Genomic DNA, 9455 nt, shown 5'->3' on the forward strand with positions numbered 1-9455 from the left:
GTCTTAATCTACTGTGTCTTACTCTACTGTGTCCTAATCTACTGTGTCTTACTCTACTGTGTCTTACTCTACTGTGTCTTACTCTACTGTGTCTTACTCTACTGTGTCTTACTCTACTGTGTCTTACTCTACTGTGTCTTACTCTACTGTGTCTTACTCTACTGTGTCTTACTCTACTGTGTCTTACTCTACTGTGTCTTAGTCTGCTGTGTCTTACTCTACTTTGTCTTACCCTACTGTGTCTTACTCTACTGTGTCTTACTCTACTGTGTCTTACTCTACTGTGTCTTACTCTACTGTGCCTTACTCTACTGTGTCTTACTCTACTGTGTCTTACTCTACTGTGTCTTAGTCTGCTGTGTCTTACTCTACTTTGTCTTACCCTACTGTGTCTTACTCTACTGTGTCTTACTCTACTGTGTCTTACTCTACTGTGTCTTACTCTACTGTGCCTTACTCTACTGTGTCATACTCTACTGTGTCTTACTCTACTGTGTCTTACTCTACTGTGTCTTACTCTACTGTGTCTTACCCTACTGTGTCTTACTCTACTGTGTCTTACTCTACTGTGTCTTACTCTACTGTGTCTTACTCTACTGTGTCTTACTCATCAACTCATCAGTTTTATACCATTTTCAACTTATTCATCAACTGGAGTGTCCTTCCGGCAAGCAGGTTGGGAGTGGTGTTGCTAGCAAGCAAGTTGCGAGTGGTGTTTCTAGCAAGCAAGTTGCGAGTGGTGTTGCTAGCAAGCAAGTTGCGAGTGGTGTTGCTAGCAAGCAGGTTGGGATTGGTGTTGCTAGCAAGCAGGTTGGGAGCGGTGTTGCTAGCAAGCAAGTTGCGAGTGGTGTTGCTAGCAAGCAGGTTGGGAGTGGTGTTGCTAGCAAGAAGGTTGGGAATGGTGCTGCTAGCAAGCAGGTTGGGAGCGGTGTTTCTATCAAGCAGGATGGAAGTGGTGTTGCTAGCAAGCAGGTTGGGAGTGGTTCTGCTAGCAAGCAGGTTGGGAGTGGTATTGCTAGCAAGCAGGTTGGGAGTAGTGCTGCTAGCAAGCAAGTTGGGAGTGGTGCTGCTAGCAAGCAGGTTGGGAGTGGTGTTGCTAGCAAGCAGGTTGGCAGCAGTGTTTCTATCAAGCAGGATGGAAGTGGTGTTGCTAGCAAGCAGGTTGGGAGTGGTGCTGCTAGCAAACAGGTTGAAGTGGTGCTGCTAGCAGGCATGATGGGAGTGGTGTTGCTAGCTAGCTGGTTGGAAGTGGTGTTGCTAGTAAGCAGGTTGGGAGTGGTGTTGCTAGAAAGCAGGTTGGGAGTGGTGTTGCTAGCAAGCAGGATGGGAGTGGTGTTGCTAGAAAGCAGGTTGGGAATGGTGTTGCTAGCAAGCAGGTTGGGAGTGGTTTTGCTAGCAAGCAGGTTGGGAGTGGTGTTGCTAGCAAGCAGGTTGGGAGTGGTTTTGCTAGCAAGCAGGTTGGGAGTGGTGTTGCTAGCAAGCAGGTTGGGAGTGGTGTTGCTAGCAAGCAGGATGGGAGTGGTGTTGCTAGAAAGCAGGTTGGGAATGGTGTTGCTAGCAAGCAGGTTGGGAGTGGTGTTGCTAGCAAGCAGGATGGGAGTGGTGTTGCTAGAAAGCAGGTTGGGAATGGTGTTGCTAGCAAGCAGGTTGGGAGTGGTGTTGCTAGCAAGCAGGATGGGAGTGGTGTTGCTAGCAAGCAGGATGGGAGTGGTGTTGCTAGCAAGCAGGATGGGAGTGGTGTTGCTAGCAAGCAGGATGGGAGTGGTGTTGCTAGCAAGCAGGATGGGAGTGGTGTTGCTAGAAAGCAGGATGGGAGTGGTGTTGCTAGCAAGCAGGATGGGAGTGGTGTTGCTAGCAAGCAGGATGGGAGTGGTGTTGCTAGCAAGCAGGATGGGAGTGGTGTTGCTAGAAAGCAGGATGGGAGTGGTGTTGCTAGCAAGCAGGATGGGAGTGGTGTTGCTAGCAAGCAGGATGGGAGTGGTGTTGCTAGCAAGCAGGATGGGAGTGGTGTTGCTAGAAAGCAGGATGGGAGTGGTGTTGCTAGCAAGCAGGATGGGAGTGGTGTTGCTAGCAAGCAGGATGGGAGTGGTGTTGCTAGCAAGCAGGATGGGAGTGGTGTTGCTAGAAAGCAGGATGGGAGTGGTGTTGCTAGCAAGCAGGATGGGAGTGGTGTTGCTAGAAAGCAGGATGGGAGTGGTGTTGCTAGCAAGCAGGATGGGAGTGGTGTTGCTAGCAAGCAGGATGGGAGTGGTGTTGCTAGAAAGCAGGATGGGAGTGGTGTTGCTAGCAAGCAGGATGGGAGTGGTGTTGCTAGCAAGCAGGATGGGAGTGGTGTTGCTAGCAAGCAGGATGGGAGTGGTGTTGCTAGAAAGCAGGATGGGAGTGGTGTTGCTAGCAAGCAGGATGGGAGTGGTGTTGCTAGCAAGCAGGATGGGAGTGGTGTTGCTAGAAAGCAGGATGGGAGTGGTGTTGCTAGCAAGCAGGATGGGAGTGGTGTTGCTAGCAAGCAGGATGGGAGTGGTGTTGCTAGCAAGCAGGATGGGAGTGGTGTTGCTAGCAAGCAGGATGGGAGTGGTGTTGCTAGCAAGCAGGATGGGAGTGGTGTTGCTAGCAAGCAGGATGGGAGTGGTGTTGCTAGAAAGCAGGATGGGAGTGGTGTTGCTAGCAAGCAGGATGGGAGTGGTGTTGCTAGCAAGCAGGATGGGAGTGGTGTTGCTAGCAAGCAGGATGGGAGTGGTGTTGCTAGAAAGCAGGATGGGAGTGGTGTTGCTAGAAAGCAGGATGGGAGTGGTGTTGCTAGCAAGCAGGATGGGAGTGGTGTTGCTAGCAAGCAGGATGGGAGTGGTGTTGCTAGCAAGCAGGATGGGAGTGGTGTTGCTAGAAAGCAGGATGGGAGTGGTGTTGCTAGCAAGCAGGATGGGAGTGGTGTTGCTAGAAAGCAGGATGGGAGTGGTGTTGCTAGCAAGCAGGATGGGAGTGGTGTTGCTAGCAAGCAGGATGGGAGTGGTGTTGCTAGAAAGCAGGATGGGAGTGGTGTTGCTAGCAAGCAGGATGGGAGTGGTGTTGCTAGCAAGCAGGATGGGAGTGGTGTTGCTAGCAAGCAGGATGGGAGTGGTGTTGCTAGAAAGCAGGATGGGAGTGGTGTTGCTAGCAAGCAGGATGGGAGTGGTGTTGCTAGCAAGCAGGATGGGAGTGGTGTTGCTAGAAAGCAGGATGGGAGTGGTGTTGCTAGCAAGCAGGATGGGAGTGGTGTTGCTAGCAAGCAGGATGGGAGTGGTGTTGCTAGCAAGCAGGATGGGAGTGGTGTTGCTAGCAAGCAGGATGGGAGTGGTGTTGCTAGCAAGCAGGATGGGAGTGGTGTTGCTAGCAAGCAGGATGGGAGTGGTGTTGCTAGAAAGCAGGATGGGAGTGGTGTTGCTAGCAAGCAGGATGGGAGTGGTGTTGCTAGCAAGCAGGATGGGAGTGGTGTTGCTAGCAAGCAGGATGGGAGTGGTGTTGCTAGAAAGCAGGATGGGAGTGGTGTTGCTAGAAAGCAGGATGGGAGTGGTGTTGCTAGCAAGCAGGATGGGAGTGGTGTTGCTAGAAAGCAGGATGGGAGTGGTGTTGCTAGAAAGCAGGATGGGAGTGGTGTTGCTAGAAAGCAGGATGGGAGTGGTGTTGCTAGAAAGGTGTAGTTGCAATTTTGTACCTACAATGGCACGACTTCTGTGCAAGCCTTCAGTATTTATTGGTTACCTGGAGGGTGTATACCTGGAGGACGTATACCTGGAGGGTGTATACCTGGAGGACGTATACCTGGAGGGTGTATACCTGGAGGGTGTATACCTGGAGGACGTATACCTGGAGGGTGTATACCTGGAGGGTGTATACCTGGAGGACGTATACCTGGAGGGTGTATACCTGGAGGGTGTATACCTGGAGGGTGCATACGTGGAGGACGTATACCTGGAGGGGGCATGCCTGGAGAGTGAATACCCGCAGGGTGTATGCCTGGAGGGTGCTTACCTGGAGGGTGTATACTTGGAGAACATATACATCGAAGGTGTGTTCCTGGACGGTGTTCTGGGGGTCAACGCCCCCACTGCCCGGTCAGAGACTAGATTAACCCACCTTATTAGAAAACTAATTTTAAAACAGGATGATACATTACGGATCACCGAGAGAATGCATCTTCCGGTGGGCTTCAAACTCTCAGTGGTGGTGATGGTGGTGGTGTCTCCCTCAAAAAAAAAAAAAAAAAGCTTTGAACTGATGTTTTCATTTATTCATTTATTTTATTGGATAGAATAAGTTTGTTTTTGCCTCTGTCGAAAAAGGTGATTACCGCGGGATTCCTGGAGAATGCGCCTTCGGATCGGTGTCAACTTCTAACGCAGCTTTCTTTGGGGAAAGGTTTGAGTTCATGACGGTCTGAGTTGGTGTTAATTTAGCACTCTTATTGGGGTCACTTTTATTGAAGGTCACTTTTGTTGATGGTCACTTTTGTTGAAGTTCATTTTTGTTGAAGGTCACTTTTGTTGAAGGTCACTTTTGTTGAAGGTCACTTTTGCTGAAGGTCAATTTGTTGAAGGTCACTTTTGTTGGTCACTTTTGTTGAAGGTCACTTTTGTTGAAGGTCACTTTTGCTGAAGGTCACTTTTGTTGAAGGTCACTTTTGTTGAAGGTCAATTTGTTGAAGGTCACTTTTGTTGGTCACTTTTGTTGAAAGTCACTTTTGATGAAGGTCACTTTTATGAGCATCAAAAAATCTTTCCTCCCCTTTTCTTGAGGACAAGAGGAAGCGGGAGAGAGAACGAGAGAGAGAGAAAGAGAGAGAGAGAGAGAGAGAGAGAGAGAGAGAGAGAGAGAGAGAGAGAGAGAGAGAGAGAGAGAGAGAGAGAGAGAGAGAGAGAGAGAGAGAGAGAATTACAGGCTCTACGCTATGTCTCCTCAGTGTTTACCTTCATGGTAGATCTCTAAGGATAGTTCTCCATGGAACGGAATCAGCAAGACATCCTATCGCGGCAAGTGTTCCACAAGGAAGCGTGCAGGGACCATTGTTATGGAATGTCTACTTCAATGATCTTCTTCATCTCATCCCAGAATCCCATGCATATGCAGACGACTGTACACTGACATTCACTTATCCAAGAGAAGAAATGCCAACTGCTCTAAGCTACATCAATCACCAGCTGAGAGCTATATCAGCTTGGGGAAATAGATGGCAAGTAACATTTGCATCTGAGAAAACACAAATGAAGATGATCTCTAGGCACCGTGATGGTAATGCCGGTGCAGTAGTAAGGATGAATGGGAGGGTGTTGACACCTGGGGAAGAAGTTGATATCCTTGGGGTGAAATTTGACTCCAAACTGATCGTGAAAAACCACGTTGTAAATCTTGTAAACAAGGCAGCCAGGAAGCTTACAGCACTTCGCCTTATCTTGCATCTGCTTGACAGTAGGGGTTGCAAGATTCTGTACGAGGCACAAGTACGCTCACACCTTGAATATGCTCCACTTTCTTGGATTGCCTGCCCCCCTTTCTCATCTGCGACTGCTTGACAGAGTAGAAAACAGAGCAAGACGTCTCATCTCTCGCCTGGACCAATCCTGGATAGATCTGTCATTTCAGCAGAGCCTTCAACACAGGAGGGATGTGGGTGGCCTTACTGTTATGTACAAGGCCAATATTGTCAAAGTATCACACTTGGATCCACTTCGAGGACAGCGTGAAACAAGCTTTTATGCCACAAGACGGGCAAAAAGCAGCAACTTAACTCTGGCTGTACCCTTCTCCAGAACATCAATTCATCTGACATCATTTTTACCCAGGATGACTCGAGTATGGAACACATTCGTACAGCATAATGATGTCAACGAGATAAAGTCAGTTGATCAGATGAAAATGCTGGCCCACAGATGGCTCCAACTTCATCCTGTTCCCTACATGTATGTTTTATAACAATAAAAATGCTTTCAAATGAACTGATGTAGCTAACAGCTCTTAGCTTGTCAATAAAGTTAGGAATCCTTAACCTGTTAAATAGCTTATCAATAAAGCTAGGGATACTTAACCTAACCTTGTCAAACCCTGTGTAAAGAAGAGAGAGAGAGAGAGAGAGAGAGAGAGAGAGAGAGAGAGAGAGAGAGAGAGAGATAGAGAGAGAGAGAGAGAGAGAGAGAGAGAGAGAGAGAAAGAGAGAGAGAGAGAGAGAGAGAGAGAGAGAGAGAGAGAGAGAGAGAGAGAGAGAGAGAGAGAGAGAGAGAGAGAGAGAGAGAGAGAGAGAGAGAGAGAGAGAGAGAGAGAGAGAGAGAGAGAGAGAGAGAGAGGTGATTACATTTTTCCTGAAAGCTCATTTCTTATACTAAATTTAAATGAGAGTTTTTTCTTTAATTGAGATAGAAAGTATTATTAAGACCATAAGTCGAGTCGCTCGAGTTTTAATTGATAGTTAGATTTTTTCAGCACCGACCAGAAGTGACTATCAGAGGGTCGTAGTACATGTACTGCAGGGTGTGTGGTGGTCGTAGTACATGTACTGCAGGGTGTGTGGTGGTCGTAGTACATGTACTGCAGGGTGTGTGGTGGTCGTAGTACATGTACTGCAGGGTGTGTGGTGGTCGTAGTACATGTACTGCAGGGTGTGTGGTGGTCGTAGTACATGTACTGCAGTGTGTGTGGTGGTCGTAGTACATGTACTGCAGGGTGTGTGGTGGTCGTAGTACATGTACTGCAGGGTGTGTGGTGGTCGTAGTACATGCTGCAGGGTGTGTGGTGGTCGTAGTACATGTACTGCAGGGTGTGTGGTGGTCGTAGTACATGCTGCAGGGTGTGTGGTGGTCGTAGGTACATGTGCTGCAGGGTGTGTGATGGTCATAGTACATGTACTGCAGGGTGTGTGGTGGTCATGAGTACATGTACTGCAGGGTGTGTGGTGGTCATGAGTACATACTGCAGGGTGTGTGTGGTCGTAGTACATGTACTGCAGGGTGTGTGGTGGTCAGTCAGTACAGGGTGTGGTGGTCTAGTACATATGGGCTGGGTGTGGTGGGGTCATGGTACATGTACTGCAGGGTGTGTGGTGTCATGTGGCATGTACTGCAGGGTGTGTAGGTGGTCGTAGTACATGTACTGTGGGTGTGGTGGTCGTAGTACATGTACTGCAGGGTGTGTGGTGGTCGTAGTACATGTACTGCAGGGTGTGTGGTGGTCGTAGTACATGTACTGCAGGGTGTGTGGTGGTTGTAGTACATGTACTGCAGGGTGTGTGGTGGTCGTAGTACATGTACTGCAGGGTGTGTTGTGGTCGTAGTACATGTACTGCAGGGTGTGTGGTGGTTGTAGTACATGTACTGCAGGGTGTGTGGTGGTCGTAGTACATGTACTGCAGGGTGTGTGGTGGTTGTAGTACATGTACTGCAGGGTGTGTGGTGGTCGTAGTACATGTACTGCAGGGTGTGTGGTGGTCGTAGTACATGTACTGCAGGGTGTGTGGTGGTTGTAGTATGTACTGCAGGGTGTGTAGTGGTCGTAGTACATGTACTGCAGGGTGTGTAGTGGTCGTAGTACATGTACTGCAGGGTGTGTGTGGTCGTATACATGTACTGCAGGGTGTGTGGTGGTCGTAGTACATGTACTGCAGGGTGTGTAGGTGAGTCGTAGTACATGTACTGCAGGGTGTGTGGTGGTCGTAGTACATGTGCATGGGGTGTGTAGTGGTCGTAGTACATGTACTGCAGGGTGTGTAGGTGGTCGTAGTACATTTACTGCAGGGTGTGTGGTGGTCGTAGTACATGTACTGCAGGGTGTGGTAATTGGTCGTGTACATGTACTGCAGGGTGTGGGGTGGTCGTAGTACATGTACTGCAGGGTGTGTGGTGGTCGTAGGTACATGTACTGCAGGGTGTGTGGTGGTCGTAGTACATGTGCAGGGTGTGTATGGTCGTAGTACATGTACTGCAGGGTGGGTGTGGTGGTCGTAGTACATGTGCTGCAGGGTGTGTGGTTAGTACATGTACTGCAGGGTGTGTGGTGGTCGTAGTACATTTACTGCAGGGTGTGTGGTGGTCGTAGTACATGTGCTGCAGGGTGTGGTGGTTGTAGTACATGTACTGCAGGGTGTGTAGTGGTCGTAGTACATGACTGCAGGGTGTGTATGGTCGTAGTACATGTACTGCAGGGTGTGTGGTGGTTGTAGTACATGTACTGCAGGGTGTGTTGTGGTCGTAGTACATGTACTGCAGGGTGTGTGGTGGTTGTAGTACATGTACTGCAGGGTGTGTTGTGGTTGCAGTACATGTACTGCAGGGTGTGTTGTGGTTGTAGTACATGTACTGCAGGGTTTGTGGTGGCCGTAGTACATGTACTGCAGGGTATGTGGTGGTCGTAGTACATGTACTGCAGGGTGTGTTGTGGTTGTAGTACATGTACTGCAGGGTGTGTGGTGGTTGTAGTACATGTACTGCAGGGTGTGTTGTGGTCGTAGTACATGTACTGCAGGGTGTGTTGTGTGGTCATGTACATGTGCTGCAGGGTGTGTGTAGTGTAGTACATGTACTGCAGGGTGTGTGGTGGTTGTAGTACATGTACTGCAGGGTGTGTTGTGGTCGTAGTACATGTACTGCAGGGTGTGTTGTGGTCGTAGTACATGTACTGCAGGGTGTGTGGTGGTTGTAGTACATGTACTGCAGGGTGTGTGGTGGTTGTAGTACATGTGCTGCAGGGTGTGTGGTGGTCGTAGTACATGTACTGCAGGGTGTGTGGTGGTCGTAGTACATGTACTGCAGGGTGTGTGGTGGTCGTAGTACATGTACTGCAGGGTGTGCGGTGGTCGTAGTACATGCACTGCAGGGTGTGTGGTGGAGCGTCATGTGCATGCACTGCAGGGTGTGTAGTGGTTGTAGTACATGTACTGCAGGGTGTGTGGTGGTTGTAGTACACATGTACTGGCAGGGTTGTGTAGGGTGTTGTGGAGTACATGTACACAGGGTGTGTGGATGGTTGTAGTACATATGCTGCAGGGTGTGTGTGGTCGTAGTCGCATGCTGCAGGGTGTGTGGTTGGTCGTAGTACATGTCACTGCAGGGTGTGTGTGGTTGTGTACATGTGCTGCAGGGTGTGTGGTGGTTGTAGTACATAGTGCTGCAGGGTGTGTGGTCGTAGTGCATGCTGCAGGGTGTGTGGCGGTCGTAGTACATGTGCAGGGTATGTGTGGTCGTGTACATGTGCAGGGGTGTGTTGTGGTTGTGCATGTACTGCAGGGTGTGTGGTCGTATACATGCACTGCAGGGTGTGTGGTGTTGTAGTACATGGGTACTGCGGGGTGTGTGTGGTTGTAGTACATGTGCTGCAGGGTGTGTGGTGGTCGTAGTACATGTACTGCAGGGTGTGTGGTGGTTGTAGTACATGTACTGCAGGGTGTGTTGTGGTCGTAGTACATGTACTGCAGCGTGTGTGGTGGTTGTAGTACATGT

This window comes from Cherax quadricarinatus, chromosome 26 (genome assembly GCF_038502225.1).
Source record: "Cherax quadricarinatus isolate ZL_2023a chromosome 26, ASM3850222v1, whole genome shotgun sequence".
In the NCBI taxonomy this organism is placed as follows: domain Eukaryota; kingdom Metazoa; phylum Arthropoda; class Malacostraca; order Decapoda; family Parastacidae; genus Cherax; species Cherax quadricarinatus.